The 15,449-nt window shown below is 35.8% G+C and overlaps 1 long non-coding RNA gene across 1 annotated transcript; it reads left to right on the forward strand.

Moving 5' to 3' along the window:
- Positions 1–4,807: 4,807 nt before the first annotated feature.
- LOC131544610 (uncharacterized) lies at positions 4,808–6,996 on the forward strand. The gene is made up of 3 exons (XR_009272170.1): positions 4,808–4,934; positions 6,236–6,426; positions 6,799–6,996. It is a non-coding gene; the product is annotated as an uncharacterized LOC131544610 (long non-coding RNA).
- The last annotated feature ends 8,453 nt before the right edge of the window (positions 6,997–15,449 follow it).

Raw genomic sequence — 15,449 nt, forward strand, 5'->3', positions numbered from 1 at the left:
GGAGTATCACGGTGTGTTTTCTCTGATGTATGTGTTTTTGTTTGATTTCTCTGGATCTGCGCCTCTGTTTGGATTATAACTATTCTCTTCCTGTCTCACTTTCTTTGGCTTTCCCTTCCTTTCCCCCTTCATGAACCACAATCTTTAAGACAGAACAAAATATATAAAACAAAACAGTACTATATATATATATATATATATATATCATGAAAAAGTTCATTTTATTTTGTAACTTATTTCAAAAAGTGAAACTTTCATATATTCTAGATTCATTACATGTAAAGTAAAACATTTCAAAAGTTTTTTTTGTTTTAATTTTGATAATAAGAGCTTACAGCTCACGAAAGTCAAAAATCCAGTATCTCAAAATATTAGAATATTTACATTTGAGTTTCATTAAATGACCATCCCTACAGAATAAATTCCGGGTATCTCTTGTTCTTTGAAACCACAATAATGGGGAAGACTGCTGACTTGGCAATGGTCCAGAAGATAATCATTGACACCCTCCACAAAGAGGGTAAGTCACAGAAGGTCATTACTGAAAGGGGCGGCTGTTCACAGAGTGCTGTATCAAAGCATATTAAATGCAAAGTTGACTGGAAGGAAGGAATTGGGTAGGAAAAGGTGCACAAGCAAGCTTGAGAATACTGTCAAGCAAAGCCGATTCAAACACTTGGGAGAGTTTCACAAAGAGTGGACTGAAGCTGGAGTCAGTGCATCAAGAGTTACCACACTGAGACGTCTTCAGGAAAAGGGCTACCAAGCCACTTCTGAAACAGAAACAACGTCTCATTTATAAAACTCTCCGTAGATTTCATCCTAAAAGTGTACGTGCGCAGAAAAGCTAGATTTTGCGTATGCGTGAATTTTTTCAGATTTATAAAACCATGCGTACGCCAGAACCTGTGCAAAAATGCCTTTATAAATCCCAATCAGGAGGAAATTGTGCATACGTGCATCTCCACCCCGACTCCTCCCAGAAATCACCATATATGGAGCTTACAACGCCTAGTTTTACTATGCATAACCTCATCTGCATATAATTTCCATGCATATTCCCATCCACGTGGCACCGTGTTTAAAACCGTCAAAGGTACAAGACATTAAGGAAATATGAAATCCTGAGTGTAATTCCATTTGGGCCATAGCCTACACATTAATTGCTAAAAATTATCCAGTATCCTTGTTACGTTTTATAATAAATATATGAAAATATCCATAAAAACAAAACAGTTTAAAATAGTTGATCTCATTCTTTTACACTGGTCATATAGTATTTCAATTGTTTTAAACAATTCAAATTAAATTTATGCAGTTTTGCTGATAAGGTGGCCATAAGCTGAACATTTATTTTTAGTGGAAACAGCTGATATAATACAATTGTCTGACTCGGCGAATTACTGAAAGTATTTTAAAAAGGAAATGTGCAAATCTTACCGTTTACTGCATTACATCTCACTCCAAAAGAGTTCATACGCATGGTCTAGAATGTCCGTACGGTGCGTAGCCTACATATTTAAGCCAAGTTTATTTTTTATAAATCCGAATATGTGCGTGGAAAATTGCTTAAGCATATTATATATATATGCCCATTTTGTGCGTACGCAGCGTTTATAAATAAGACCCCTGGACTGTTGCTTAGTGGTCCAAAGTCCTCTTTTCAGATAAAAGTAAATTTTGCATTTCACTTGGAAATCAAGGTCTGGAGGAAGACTGGAGAGGCACAGAATCCAAGCTGCTTGAAGTCCAGTGTGAAGTCTCTGAAGTCAGTGATGATTTGGGGTGCTGTGACGTCTGCTGGTGTTGGTCCATTGTGTTTTATCAAGTCCAAAGTCAATGAAGCCATCTACCTCGAGATTTTGGAGCACTTTATGCTTCCATCTGCTGACAAGCTTTATGGAGATGCTGATTTCCTTTTGCAGCAGGACTTTAGCACCTGCCCACAGAGCCAAAACCATTTCCAAGTGGTTTGCTGACCATGATATTACTGTGCTTGATTGGCCAGCCAACATGCCTGACCTGAACCCCATATGGAATCTATGGGGTATTGTCAAGAGGAAGATAAATAACATCCGACCAAACAATAGAGACGAGCTGAAGGCCGCTATCAAAGTCACCTGGGCTTCAATAACACCTCAGCAGTGCATAATTAAACCTACTTTGGAGATCTTGAACATTTCTGTTTTGTAAACCTTTTTTTGATTGATCTTTGAGAAAATATTCAAATTTTCTGAGATACTGAATTTTAAATTTTCCTAAGCTGTAAGTCGTAACCATCAGAATTAAAACAAAAAAACTCTTGAAATATTTCAGTTTGTGTGCAATGAATCTAGAATATAAGAGAGTTTGCTTTTTTGAATTAAATTGCAGAAAATAAACACCTTTTCCATGATATTCAAATTTTTTGAGATGCACCTGTATACATATATAGCACAAAACGGTCACAGTTTAAGTTCCATGAAGCAAACTGGGCATTTGAAAATTATTCTAAATAATGTGTTATTTAGATAATATTTTAATTAAATGTTTAAATCATAGTCTGATGTAAATAGATGGATGGATAAATAGAAATACAAGTGCTTTGATGGTAAACAACATCATCAACAACAACAACAATAATGATAATGCTTTATATTAGTTATTTCATATCTGGATGAACAGACGGACAGGCAGATGGATGGCTGGATGGATGAACAGATAGATAGATAGATAGATAGATAGATAGATAGATATCTTGTTTGTGTTCAGTATTTTGTACCGTATTTTAATTGAATTTGTATTGTTATTTGTTATGGTTATATTTTATATTTCAGTTTATTTCTTGCCATTACTTGTTTACTGTAAAGCTTTGGCAATATTGTATGTAAACACAATCATGTCAGTAAAATACTTTTAGAATTAACAAATTAAGATAGATAGATAGATAGATAGATAGATAGATAAAAGAATCCAAATATAATACAAATAAAACAGTATCTAGTAAGCAGCAAAACCGGATCAATTTTTTGTTTGTTTGTTTGTTTTTTAGTTCTAAGTTCTAGTAAGTGTGTGGTCTGTGTAGGTAAAGAGGAAAGCTGATTTAAACAAATAGCTTCTCTGTTATTATGATCTCCACTGTGCTGAATTCAGATAGATCAGTCTTTAAGAGATGTGTCTGTGGTGTTTTTGGCAGATACATCAAAGGCTGTTTCCAGGTTGTTTAGAGGACAGATGTGAATGGGCTGAATCCTGAGCAGGCAGGAAATCAGAGACAGGGTAAAATAAACAGACCAACACAGCTTGACCTTTCCTATAACCTACCTGACCTCTCCTGACCCTACCTCCTCTCTTATCTCTTATCTCCCTCTTTATTCTGACACTGAGGGTGGAAGACAAGTCGTCTATCTCCTTTCTTTTCCCTCTGTCCTTCTTTCTCACACACACAGGCAGACACACAGATCAATCACTGCTCTGGCTCTGGCTGATGCAGTCATTGAGAAGGCTGGAGCCTCGCTATCAGACAGCAAGGAGCTTGTTAGTGTCCAGGAATAAGAGGTAAAAAGAGCAGAAACTGCCTATTTATCAGATCAGATGTGATAAACAGACAGCAATCATGATATTAATCATCGTTTGTTAACGTTGTTAACGTTTGTAGTGTGTTGATAGATTTGTACAGATGCAGCACAGAAAAAAACTGGAAGATGAGAGAGTCTGGAAAAATGAAGGAAGGAGGAAAGAGAACAAGGGATAAAGGCCAGAGCGTAAGGGGTAAGAATGAGCGAAGATAACAAAAGTGATTTAGGAACACGGGAATGAAATAAAAAGGGGGAGTAGGAGGAAGGATTGGAGAGAGTGCGAGCAGAAGGACGTGTATGTAATAGGAGAAGAGAAAAGGGGGATATTGAGGCACCGCAAGCTGTCATCCAGTTGGAGAGGGTCAAAGGTGAAGAGTATCATATAGGACACATGCATATTACACACATACACTACCGTTCAGAACTTTGGGTTAGGTAACGTTTATTTAATGTTTTTGAAAGAAGTCTTTTATGTTCATGAACGTTTCATCAAAATACAAATACATTGCAATTTAAAATAACTGTTTTCTGTTTTAATATATTTTAAAATGTAATTTATTTGTGTGATGGCAAAGATGAATATTCAGCAGTCATAATTAATTCTTCAGTGTCACGTGATCCTTCAGAAATCATTCTAATATGCCGATTTGTGCACAAGAAACATTATCAATGTTGAAAACAGCTGCTTAATATTTTTGTGGAAACATTCTATATATGTTTTTCATGATTCTTTGATGAATAAAAGCATTTATTTGAAATCAAACAGTTTTGTAACATTATGACTTTACTGTCTCTTTTAATCAATTTACTGCATCCTCGCTGAATAAAATTATTACTTTCTTTTAAATAAAATAAAAAAATCTCACTGACCCCAAACTCTTGAACTCTATTTTTACATGCACAAATGATTTTATGTTATTGTTTTACTAAATTCTTATTTCTCCTAAAAACCCTGTTAATCATTACAGATCTGTCTAAATATAATCATACACTTTTGTATATACTATTTATCATAAGGTAAACTTTGCCTCACCATTTAAAAACCAAACTATTCTTTATCCATTTTAGGATTTTGTTTAAACTATTGTTTCTTCATCCCACACGCACTCAAGTTAAAATCTTGAGCACATGTGTAACAGTATCTTGTTGTTAGTTGAGTAACTTCTGTGCTGTTACAGGACGTGTTTGGGAACTGGAGTCAAAGAGAGTCTTGCCAAGAAGTGACGTAAAGCTGGAATCCACTAGGTGGCAGCGGCTCTGTGAGTCTTGTGTTTATTCTCTCAAGTGGCTGAAGACACTCTGTTTCACAAGTTCAGAGAGTGTTTTTGTAGTGTTTGTTACAGGAATTTGCTTTCACAGAATCAACATTGCAAGAAGGTAAGCTGCCAGAACAGCCTGGAGAAAATTCAGTTTAGAAATTAAAGTAAATATTTACAGCCAATCATCGTAAAGGTTCACTCAGTAATTTTTCCTCATCAAAACGTTTCATACATAAAGAAATGAATAGTGCTTTTGAAAATGTTTAAAATCATGTTCAGTCACATGAGACGAAGACTGCAGACGTATCAGTAGCCTAATAAGAGCCGTTTTATTTTGCATGTTGAAATCACACGAACAGTCCAGCACTACTCACTTTATCTCCGCAAGTTCCTTGTGATTGTAACAATTAGCTCTCTTACTTCCATAAACCAAAAGCCATTTGATTTTTATTGTAGTATACTGTGGTATGTTATTGATTAGTTGTCTGCAATACGATGTCCCTTTTTCCTTTCTACTTTGTGTCAGATTACAGTAAGAGAAGGAGAGATGGGTGCAGGCACACACACACACACACACACACACACCATCACTACTCATTCATACAGCTATGACTCTTGTGGTCTCAGACTAAAACAATATATTCCACCTCTAAGACATCTTGGCAGATACACACACAGACAGACACACAGACAGGGAGTCCTTCACCAAACAAAAGGCATATTTAAGATATGAGCATCTCCCTATTGACTCAATCGCTTCTAATATTTCGGCACCACCATTTATCTCCTCGTGTGTCAGTGCTGCTACATGCTTCTTTTGTGCTTGGTAGTTGGACCATCAGGGATCTCGCATGAAATATTTTGTTTAACTGGCCCATGACCGGAGTGTGTTAAACCTCCATCAGGCTGCCTGTCAACAAGCCTTTCTTTCTTTTTCTTTGAACAATCTCGACTGTTCTTTAAACACTCTTGGGAACATTTCCCAGGATTATTATAAATAACTAAAAAAAAGTTGTAAAGACATTAACTGAACTGAAATAAATTCTAAATGAACTATACAAAACATACTTAATAACATATAAGACATTATAAAAATAACTATAAAAATTACAAAAGCACACAAGAAAATTACTAAAACTTTAACAGATTAAAATGTAAAAAAATTTAAAAACTGATGCAAAATGATTAAAAACTATGATAGTATCTCTATTTTGATAGTGTCTCTAAAATAACACTGACACTTACTTGTAATGATCGGTTTAACCTTTCGGTTTAACGAATGTTGTGTTACTGTAATTTAAATGTATATTTCAGAATGTATTATTCACTTATTTGCAGATCTTTTTTGAGTTTAATGCTCAATGCATGACTACTCTCGTGTATTTACTGACACTGTTTTTTTTTTTTTTGTGGAAATAGGAAATAGCAAAAAACTTGGAAAAGAAGAAATGAGAGGAGAGATGGTAAGAGGGAGACAGAGACAGCCAGTGATGGAGTGAAAGAGAGATGCCAGGAGTAAATCTCTTCTCTCTGTTGAGGCAATGTGATCCCCTTCTCCGCTTGGCTGCTTTTGACTGGAACTCCTGTTCTTCCCTCCCAGAACAATGCAGGTCAGCTTAACTTTCAGTCGAGGGGGGCACGCTGTCTACAGGTAGCCCCTTATCCACACATACACACACTCACTGCTGAGGTTTGGTGCCAATAAATTCTATTACCTTAGACTTAGACAGTTTAATGAATGCAGACTCACTTTGCTCATCTTCGCATAAAAATACATGCTAAAAAATATATATAAAGATACACACTTTCAAAATTATTGTAATCATTTGACATCACCAAATCATTTTTAGATTAATAATCATTGAGAACTGTTCTGTCACATTAGAAGAAAGAGATTTTTTTACTGTACGTACGAACAGTGTGTGTGTGTGTGTGTGTGTGTGTGTGTGTGTGAAATATTTGTAACTCTTTTTTTTTTTCAGCGTACTCATGTATTTTTGTGTACACACCAGCGGGAAGCAGCACTGAGCAAGAAAGATATGCAGACAGGAAGCAGAGTGTTTACTCAACACATTTTGAACAAACACAAATAAACTTTTCTGAAGTGACAGGCACAGATAGTCTCTGGCATTCATGCTGAGAGCCTTCTCAGAACACATTATACAGAAATCACACATAAACTCATAAAGAGATGCAAACTAAATATACAGAAGTTACCTGATGAATTTGAAAACAACATATCGTAGAGTCTAGTATGGCTGCTAGTGGTTTACTTAAAAGTCCTTAAGGCTGTTTTTAGACATCTGAATGCTAAGAACTCTGTTTGACTTTGGGCCTATTTGTTCTTTGGGTAAATGACATAAAGTTTTTTTTTTTTTTAACTAATAAAAAGAAAACTATCAGTTTGACACTTCACAATAATGAAATTTCCTTAGAAAAAAAATCTGTGAAGCAGTTTTACAAATATTATAAATTTTTGAAAAAACATTTGTCCTCCAAATGAAAGTATATATTATTTAATAGAGTTCAGGTTGTAAAGTGCAATTGATATTTATGAATTACTAATTTTATTTTTTACCTTAAAAATATATTTCAAGCTTATATATATACAGTATATAGTAATGATGATTAAAGATGTGATGAAACTGAATCTTTTTAGATCTTCTATTCTGTATTGTGACATAATTGAATGTAACTCATTATAGGAAAAGAAATTGATTGGATTTTGAAATGTGGGAACTTGAATGCAGATGAATGTGGTTTAGCAGACTAAACGATTGGAGAAGTTACCCGGTAAGATCCCCGGTTATGACATTTTGATTTAAAATTACAAGGTCAAAATTTTTAATTGAAACATATACACAAATAAATTGTTCACAATATGCATTCAAAAATCAGATGAATTTTCATTTTATGTCGACATTAAGCTGTTCATGAATGTTGGTACTTTTTACTTAATGGTTATGCCATATGATATTTTAGTCACCAAATTTAATTGAAAATTTAATTAAATTGATCAATTTAATAAATTATGTTTTTTAATTACATTTATATATATACTTCTACTACTTCTACTTCTACTGCAAATGGTATAAATGTTTTTCATATGAAACCAATTTAAATACAAAAGCTTTTTTATTTTTATAAGATTTCTTGTAATCGTTGTGTTATTATTTATATGGCTGGTATTTATTCTGTAAGGCAGACTTCATTTGCAGTGAAAGGCAAAGCTTCTTTGTACGTGTGCATGAGTAAAGAGGCTTTGTTTCCTCATTGGCTGCTGTTGCACCTTGTTTGCTGATGGCTTCCAATCAGCACTCCACTTTTCACACTTATTAAACTCATCCATTAACACGTACATACACTGGCTTCCTCTCCGTCTCTCTACCTCTCTTTTTCACACACACACAAGCCCAGCCTCTCAGTGAGAAGCCACTGTGAAACTGAATCCCGCCACTACAAGATAAGGCAGAATTACTGGAAGATGAACAATATGGCCGTTGTTAAGTGGCTGCCAGCCATCAGAACTACACCCACTGCGGAGAGAGTCCAAGGTAGAGTCCGCTTGAGTGAGCCTAACACTATCGGATGTGAACTCTGACAGCAAGCCTGAAGGAATGCAGCAGTGTGTGAGTGTATGTGTGTTTTTGCGCATATATGTGTGTTTATGTACACATGTGTCTTGGAGCTGCACCAAGTCAACTGCGCATAGTTGACCTGTAATAGGAGAAGCAGAAGCCTGTCACTTTCCCAAATTGCTATTCAAAAGCTCTGACATGTCAGGTCAGAAACGGTGTTGAGGTACAGGCTGTGGTTTGATGGGTTTGGCCACATTACAATCATCAGGCTGTGTTGCCATTCTGCTGCTCAGAGCTGTCTACACTATAGTCATGTTGTCAGAATCCGTACCCTCAGACCATAAGGGAGTGCCAAATGTTATTTTTTTAAAGCTGTTTTGTGCCAACATGTAGCTAGAGCTTTGTTCTTAATGGTGGAAAAAAAATAAAAAAGCAAAATAATGGCAACCACGTAACTAAAACCTCTGAATTAGCTTAACAGATACCAAATACATTGGTCTGTTTAGGGGGTGTAAATGTTTGCATCTTGTTTAAAATATGCTTTTTATATTGTGGTCTATGGTATTAGCCACTGTAGGTGAATAAGTGCAGTCAACTCTGTTGCACTTTTCGTGCAAACCAGTGCTTTTCGGTTCATTGAATTGTCGTCTTTTGGGGCTTAGAAGGCACTTAATATTTAACAATATCATCAATTTGACTGCACTTACACAGATGATTTGAAAATTGAGCTGAATGATGATACTGAATCAAATTTGTTGATAACTGATGAATTTTACAACATCAAAATTGTTATTGAACTGAACTGAATCAAGACTGAACTGATGTGAGCTAAATAACAACACTACTGTTTTCAGTAGAGCTGCTTATAGCTTGAATTGAACTTGTTTCATTATGAATGAACATACAAACACTGAACTGACTGGAGCTCAATAATGACACTATTGTCTTTCTACAGCATGCTTTATAGCAGTATTTGGATTTGCTTTATTTTTAAAGTTTGCATCATTTGAATCATTGATTGTGTCACTTTCCTGGTTAATACTGCGAAGCTGCTTTGAAACAATCTCTGTTGTATAGTAAATGAAAATATGATTACAAATACCAGTCTGCAATGTCAAGCAACATTACAGACTATTTTGTACAGCTACACTCTTAAAAATAAAGGTTCCAAAAGGGGGTTTTCACAGCGATGCCATAGAAGAACCAGTTTTGGTTCCCCAAAGAACCTTTCAGTGAACAGTTCTTAAACAAACCTTTTTGTGTGTGTGTGAAGAACATTTAATAATCTAAAGAACCTTTTTCCACTGTATAGAACCTTTTGTGGAATGAAAATGTTCCATGGATGGTAAAGGTTCTTTGCGGAATCATTGATGCCAATAAAGAACCTTTATTTTCAAGAGTGTAAAATAACTGGAAGTGGCTAAAACCAAAAGCAAGTTAAAATGTCTGAAATGTCTCTTGTGACTAGCATAGCAAAACATTCATGTGAATTAGCTATGGCATTATATTGAAGTTTAAGTTTAGCCTTTTATGTTTTCTCTTTCTACTTTCTCTTTTATTCTGTCTTTTTTCAGATGGAGTGATGAATGAATGCTCTGATATGTAGATGCAGCACTTCCATCCAGTTGTTGCAGGACCCTGGGAGAGTCCAAGACTTACTAATAACCCAATTAGCCGTGATTTGTTACGACGTGGGTGGAGAGAGAATGAGCTCTCTTGACCTGTCATTCAAAGACAAATTAACCGTTGCTCCCATGATGCACTAGTGCAGTTGGCTTATGCTGAAAAGGAAGCTATCAAATGTCGACTCCTCTATTGTGGCGACAATTCCCATGGATTCCTCTGTAAAGGTTTCGGAGGTCACCTCTTGCCCTGAGAATCTAAACTTTCAAATGTAGTGTAAATTTATGGAGTGACAGGAATTTAGAAAGTCTCATTGTACACAAGTTGCCTTCTCTGTAATGAAAAGTGTGTGAACACTTCAAATAATGCTTTTATGTAAATGATTTCCCCCATTCAAGTTTGTGATGTGCTGTACAAGTGTGCTGAGTGCTTTCTGAGTGTATTGACTACAGCTGCTGTTATGTTGTAGTGGTGATGTAATGTAGACAGCTGCATCCCATTGGCTGCCTGTCCTCCATCAATGAGAAGTAAACTGAACTTGTTGTTGACACTTTTATTTGCTTAATCTGTTTTCAAATCTTTTTCAAAACTGCCCTGATAAAAGCAACATGTTTTCACCCTACTAATAACTTGGATATGATTTGTATACATGTAGTTTGTATTGACGTTAGTTAAAGTTTCACAGTCTTTCAACATTTTGAAATACAGCCTTTACTTATCTTACATTTTCTTTCAAATATGCTCAACATGCACTACTGTCTCTTTTGCTCACCAATACTGCATTAAATTGATCAAAATACATTAAAACAGTAATATTGTGAATTATTGTTACAATTGAAAACTATTATGAATTTTCAGCAGCCATACTTCAGTCTTCAGTGTCACATGATCCTTCAGAAATCATTCTAATATGCTAATTTGGTACTCAAGAAATAATTCTTATTATCAATGTTGAAAAACGTGCTGCTTAATATTGTTGTGAAACCCATGGTAACATCTTTAATAAATAGAAAGTTCAAAAGAAACGCCTTTATTTTAAATATAAGTCTTCTGTATCATAAATGTCGTTTATGAACAATTTAATGCATCCTTGCTGAATAAAAGTATCAATTTCTTTCAAAAACACTTACTGACCCTAAACATTTGAACAAGTGTACTGATTCATTTTATAAAGCTGAGGTCCTTGCTAAAAGTTAAATCTTTATGTTTCTGTTGCAGGAAGCAAAACCCGACGTTCTTAATCTTTACATAAAGAGCACTCTGTCCTCCGTTAGCCATGCAGTACCGACAGGTACTTGGCAGTGACACGTTATCTAATACCAGTCTCAGTGAGTCCAGCAAAGCGTGAAGTGTGACCAGCAAGCTCTCCCAGCATCCCGTTCGCTCACAGTATCAACACTTAGGTCCTTTCCTCAGGGCACTGCTCTCGGCTAGGTAACACATACCTATGGCATTTAGAAGAGGAAGTGGGTATTAGAGGTGGAAGCTTGCTCAACTGAAATCAAAGGCTTGTATTAAAGCCATGCATATTGGCCATGATCTTGACTGGCTCCTCTAAACATTGAATAAACACATCTGTGTTTATGTGTGCTGAGTGTCTGACTCGAACTCCATTGGCGGTTTTAGGGTTTTAATGGTGGAGACTAATTACTTAATGAGTTTATTAGAGCTAATTTTCTGTGCTCTGGGAAGTGAGTTTAGCTTTCATCTGAGAACAAGAAGGTCTCTTATCTAATAGACTTCCACAGTCTGCAGCAAAGAGACGATCTGTTAAAAAACCCTCCGTGGCTGTCTGGTTTAGGTCCTAATTAAGATTATGACAGTTTCTGCACAGAATGTCATTCAAGCTCTTTCCTTTCTTTTTTCTTACTGATTTAAACATTTGATCTTACATGTAATATTAGTGATTCGGGCTGATTTTCATATTAAATACAAATAGGGAAATTGTACACTGTAAAAAATTTCGAAGTTGTAAATAAAAATTATTGGAGTATGTTTTAAAAAAAGTTCAGTTTTTCTACTTTAAAATGTAATGGTGCATGCCATGTGTTACTTGCTGTTTGTTTGTAATTGTGAAATTTACTAGTAATTTCTGAGTGAAAATCGTTTCTACACCAAATTTTTTCAACATACTTTGAAAAAAAAAAAACAGTTTTTTCACTGAAAATTTGAAGTAGAAAGCCTGAAATATTATGTTCTTTTAAAACATATTCCAATAACCTTTTTTTAAGTTTATTTATTACCCTGAAAAACTGAATTAAAAGAGCTGAAAGATTCTGTTCAAATTATATTATTATAAACAAAAGGCAACCTGAAGCATTTAAAAGTTTAGAAGAATTTAACTAATAAAAAATATTATTTATATTTTTAAACTTTAAAACGCTTCAGACTGTGTTCATTAAGAATGTCCTAAAACACGTTCCTGTCATCATGTTGGCCACATTGAAATCTCACCTGTCAGCAACTGTAGAAGACAGTGTGCTTTTAACAAATGACTCGAGCAAGGATGCAGAATCTCTTATTTATTGCGCCATTTTCATTTCAGAGCATTGACTGGTATTCTGTTTTCTTTTATTTGGGTGAAGTTCAGCACAGAGGCATTTACGAGTGCCCATCTCTGGTGTTTGATGTTAAGGGCAGCTTCGGTCAGTGTAGGCTCCTGGTATGTGTTGGGTGCAGGCTTGAGACAGGATAAATGTTTGGCAGGGAACATGTTCAGCCTCTTTCTTCTCCCCCAGGATAACATAAACAATTTTGGCACAAGAAAGCAACGGTGACCCCAAGGCCAGCCTCTGACACAACCCATTCATTCACTGCCTACCTCTCTCTCTCTTTGTGTGTGTGTGTGTGTGTGTGTGTGTGTGTGTGGCGTAATGTTAGGACCATGGCACAAAGATGATGAACCATGTGATCTGTAGCAAGGGACATCTTGTACCCTAATAATCCTATAATCATTTGCTCATCCTCATGTTGGTCCAAAACTGACTTATTTTCTTCTTTTGAACACAAAAGAAGATCAAATATCCATACAAATGGAAGTCAACAAGGTCCAATGTTGTATTCAATCCCACTGATTTTCATTGTATCTACAAGCTTTTGAAACGTTCTTCAGAATGTCTGAAGAAATGTTAGCCTTTCTTTGATGTATACCATTAATCTAACAAATTCTATCCCTATAATTATAAAGTCCTCAAAATACCCCAAGGAGAATCATTACCTTGTACATCATCAATGTTAGTTTTTAATATTCTGAAAAGACATTAATTTCCTGATGTCCATGCTGTATTTATGATTTATTCCACCTCACACTATCCTTTGAGAGCAGTTTGGCACAGAACAGAACCCTTGATTCATTCCCAAAAAAAAAAAAGCCAATTAAACACAGCCAGGAACGTCATCAGAATCAGATGATTCACCGACAGAGGCTGTTCAGTCACTCAGGCTACACCCAGTGACAACTGTAGAATTATATATTGCTGTTCATTATTACGCTGTTTAAAAAAAAACGGATGCTACACCTCTAAAGGAGTGATTAGTCAAGGGAATATTGTTCATCCAAATTGAAATGACATATTTAATTTCCTTTCAAGTTTAGATTTTGTATGTCAGGTAAAACCTTTGGCAGAAGATTTCACTGCTATATCCTATATCATTTCCACAGACTGTTATAATGTCAGATGACCCCGCAAAGTGAATATCTATCACAAACATTCACATAAAATGTTGAACAATTGGCTAAATTGGAGAGGTGGCTCCAGTTTGAAGATGGTTTGTTTGCTGTGACGGTAGCCATTAATTTAAAAGCAATATTGTGGTGACCCTTTGAACGCTGCTGTAGAACACATTCTGTGTTCTCCCCATGCTGGAATGATAAAAACAAGAGTTATAGGTCTGTTTATCCCGCTCTTAAAGCTCTGAGTGCATTATCAAACATAGAATGCATTAGGGTCGGTATTGTTAAAAGTGTTTTTAAGATCTAATAAATCCTGGTTATTTATGGAGCCGTGGTCACAGTTCTTCACCCCCACCATCTACTTTAATTTAGCCTGAGCTTTGCACCCATACCTGTGTGTGACCAAAATCCCAGCACTGTCTGATCTGATCCGGCCTACATATGAAGGAAGCTTCCAAACTTTTGGTGACTGTGCAGCTATTTCTGTATCTTGGATTATGCAGAGGTATTTCTGCAAAGCCACTTTGTAGAATTCTGGACGTCCGTTTCCCTCAAATGCCAGATGCTTGTATTTCCTTAAGACTGAGTGACAGAGTCTTCTTGTAGAGTGAATGCTGAAGCCATCGTGAACTCTGTTTTATAGTCTGTTATTGTAGAGTGGGTGGCTTTGACCTCCCTCCATGCCTTTAATGGGGTGTGTGTGTGTGCGTGTGTGTGTGTGTGTGTGTGTGTGTGTGTGTGTGTGTGAATGCATGTCCATATTGCCGTGCTAGCAGTGTCCTTGTGTGTTTATTCATTCTCCTAATGGGAATTCATGATTTTAAGTATGTCTTCAGATGGGTGGGGTTGCTTGATTTATTGTTCTATTGCAAGAAATAGGTTAAAAATGTTGCTGTAAGGTCTGTGTGAACATTAACACGCACACTTATTGAAAAAGAAAAAGAATCAGTGAAATTGGCAATACAACTAAACCCTATTTACAACTGCCTATTTCTGGTTTGGATGATCTGATGACAAGTGGTCAGAGCTAAATGTAGCTAAATATGTATTGCAAAACATTGTGAGAGCTGAGAACCACATTCAGGTTATCTTAAAATCCTACAAAGGTTCATCATTGAATGCCTTCATTGCCTTACTTCCTCTCCGTCTCTGGCTGATTAATTAGCTTACTAGAACAAGCTAAAAAAGTGCTATCTTGTCTCTTTGGATCTGTATCAATAGCACCTGAAGCCTACTAGCCTATATAAAAACTTCTGTTCTTTAGCAGCGTATTTAGTTTTGCCTTTTTTGGGTTGTGTGCACCCTTTCTTAATATAGTAAGAAAGGTTTGGACTGTACAGAAGTAGCAAAACAAAAACAAAACTGTGTCAGGTTGGTATCAAGGTTACATAGGCTAAGTAACTGTTCGAGTCCGTCTTCTTAGAGAAAATCTGATTTAGGTATAAGTCTCGCTGGCCTTGATATTTGCAGTATTTTGACAACGGTAAGCGCTCTCAATTAGGCTAGGCCTATACGAAATGACTGAAAAGACATTTTAAATTTTTTAAATTTAACTCGTGAATGTGTTTTAAAATATCGACTTATTAACGAATAATAATATTTCAATAGCAATTTAATAAGCAGTATAATTCAGCTCAATTTCCTGTGCATATTTGTGCTCAAGCTTTTTCTATGTGCGTTGGTGAATCTGCAATATTTTCAAATCACGCTCCGGTTGTGTTGAATGTATTGTTTGTTGGTGTAATGGCACGAGTAAATA

The sequence above is a fragment of the Onychostoma macrolepis genome, chromosome 07 (assembly GCF_012432095.1).
Source record: "Onychostoma macrolepis isolate SWU-2019 chromosome 07, ASM1243209v1, whole genome shotgun sequence".
NCBI lineage: Eukaryota > Metazoa > Chordata > Actinopteri > Cypriniformes > Cyprinidae > Onychostoma > Onychostoma macrolepis.